At 31.2% G+C, this 2,826-nt stretch overlaps 1 long non-coding RNA gene across 1 annotated transcript; it reads left to right on the forward strand.

The window, feature by feature from the left end:
- Window positions 1–446: 446 nt before the first annotated feature.
- Window positions 447–2,324, forward strand: LOC130587565 (uncharacterized). The gene is made up of 3 exons (XR_008966807.1): window positions 447–483; window positions 1,742–1,786; window positions 2,270–2,324. It is a non-coding gene; the product is annotated as an uncharacterized LOC130587565 (long non-coding RNA).
- Window positions 2,325–2,826: the final 502 nt, after the last annotated feature.

The following is a 2,826-nucleotide window of genomic DNA, read 5'->3' on the forward strand; positions in this document are numbered from 1 at the left end:
GTCATGCTCAAAGCTGTTCCTTTTGGGACATTCCCAATTTTCCCCTTTGATTTTCCCTGGAATTGTCTCACCTGGGTCATGCTCGGAGCTGATCCTTTTGGGACATTCCCACTTTTCCCCTTCAGTTTTCCCTGGAATTTTCTCACCTCGGAGCCCCCCCTTTTTGGGACATTCCCGATTTTCCCATTTGTTTTTCCCTGGAATTTTCTCACCTGGTCACTCTCAGAGCCGCCCCTTTTTGGGACATTCCCAGTTTTCCTCTCCATTTTCCCTGGAATTTTCTCACCTCAGAGCCCCCCTTTTGGGACATTCCCGGTTTTCCTCTCCATTTTCCCTGGAATTTTCTCACCTCGGATCCCCCCCCCTTTTGGGACATTCCCAGTTTTCCCTCTTTCCCGTTTTTCCCTGGAATTTTCTCACCGTCTCCCTCATTCCATATTCCCGCAGGGAAACGTGGGATTGTCGGGAAAGCCGGGTCCGAAGGTGAGTCCAACAAAATCTTCACCCCCCGGGACGGAATTCCCAAAAAATTCCTGGGAATTTCCGAGGCCAGGCCTGACATTGGGAGGTTCCTTCCAAAAATCTCCATCCAGGCCATAAAAAAATTCCCGGTTTTGGGATTTTTTTCCCAGGAAATGTTCCAAACCCAGAAAAATCCCGGAATTTTCTGGGAAAAATTCTGGAAAAATCCCACTTGCGGTGATTCCTTCTGACTGTGGGCATTCCTCAGGCAGGAATTAATTATTATTAATAATCAGTTAAGAATTAACAATTATTATTAATAATTAATATTATTCCCATTTTTATGGTAATCAAATTCCCCTCCGTTTTTTTCCCTTTTTAAACCTTTTAATCCAAATTTAGTGCTATAAAATTCCCCTCTTTTTTTCCCTTTTAAAATCTTTTTCTACCGGTTTCATGGCAATAAAATTTCCCTCATTTTTTGCCCTTTTCAACCTTTTTTTCCCGTTTTTAGTGCCATAAAATTCCCCTCAGTTCTCCCTTTTTAAACCTTTTAATCCCAATTTTTGTGCCATAAAATTCCCCCCTCTTTTTTCCCCATTTTCCCCCTTTTTCAACCTTTTCCTCCCATTTTTATGGCAATAAAATTTCCCTCATTTTTTCCCTTTTTCACCCTTTTATTCCCATTTTTATGTCATTAAAATTCCCCTCATTTTTTCCCATTTTCTCCCTTTTTTTCCCATTTTTATGGCAATAAAATTCCCTCATTTTTTCCCCTTTTTTCCTTTTCACCCTTTCTTCTCCCAATTTTAATGCCATAAAACTCCCCTCATTTTTTCCCCTTTTTAAATCTTTTTCTCCCAATTTTAATGCCATAAAATTCCCCTCATTTTTCCCCTTTTCACCCCTTTATTCCCATTTTTATGGCAATAAAATTCCCCTCATTTTTTCCCTTTTTCAACATTTTTCTCCCATTTTTATGGCAATAAAACTCCCCTCATTTTTTTCCTTTTTCTTCCTTTTATTCCCAATTTTATTGCCATAAAATTCCCCTCAGTTTTTCCCTTTTCAACCTTTTTCTCCCATTTTTAATGCCATAAAATTCCCCTCATTTTTTCCCATTTTCTCCCTTTTATTCCCATTTTTATGGCAATAAAATTCCCCTCATTTTTTCCCATTCCCAACTTTTTTTTCCCATTTTCAGTGCCACAAAATTCCCAAATCTCATAGAATTTTTGGGAATTTTTAAAACCTCTCCTCTTTTTTTTTTTTTTTTCAGGGAGAAGTTGGAGCCCCAGGAGAGCCGGGAGTGAGAGGAATCCGGGTAAAAATTCCAATTTTTCTATCATGAATAATATATTAATATATTAATATATTAATTATTAATTATTAATTATTAATTATTAATTATTAATTATTAATTATTAATTTATATAATTATTATTATTTTTATAATTTCCTGCCCTGGACAGTGCTGGGGCTGCTCTGGTTCCCTTCTCCATCCTGGTTTCCTCTTGATAACAAATAATAAAATAATAAAGAAATTAAAAAATAATTAATTTACTATTAAATCATATTAAAAATAATTAATTCAATATTTAATCATGATAAAATAATAAAATAAATATTGAATTTATTATTAAATTATAATAAGAATTAAAATAAATCATGAGTTTATTGTTAAAATATAATAAAAATAAAGAAAATAAAKAATTCAATATTAAATTATAATAAAGAGAATAAATAATGAATTTTTAAATTTTTCTTTTGTGATTTTTTTTTTTTAATTTCAATTTTTTTCCTGCAGGGTCCTCCGGGGCTCCCGGGAACCAAAGGGGATCCGGGAAAATCTGGGAAAGACGTGAGGAACTGGGAGGAAGTGGGATTTCTATTTTAATAATTTAATTATTGTGTTATTTATTTATTTATTTATTTATTTATTTATTTATTTATTTAATTATTTAATTAATTGTAATTATTATATTCGATTTTTATTTTTCTTTCTTAATTATTTTTTGTCACTTGTTCACGTATTATTAAATTTATTATTTATTTATTTTCTTTTTTAATGGTTCTTTATTATTTTTCTTTATATCTATTTATTAATTAATTTTTTATTGAGTGGAATTTTTAGTTTTATTTATTACTTTATTATATTTGTTTCATTATTTTCTTGTTCACCTCTTATTAAATTTATTACTTATTTGTTTCCTTTAAATTATTTATCTATACATAAATTTATTATTTTTATTATTTTATGGCTTCTTTCTAATTAATTCTTTTGTATTTTATTGATTTCTTATTTTATTATTTATTTCTTATCAAATCTATGATTTTTAATTTTCTTCACTTGTTGTTTTGTTA

This window comes from Malurus melanocephalus, unplaced genomic scaffold (genome assembly GCF_030028575.1).
Source record: "Malurus melanocephalus ecotype Western Australia unplaced genomic scaffold, MMel_1.1 scaffold_2092, whole genome shotgun sequence".
Classification (NCBI taxonomy): Eukaryota; Metazoa; Chordata; class Aves; order Passeriformes; family Maluridae; genus Malurus; species Malurus melanocephalus.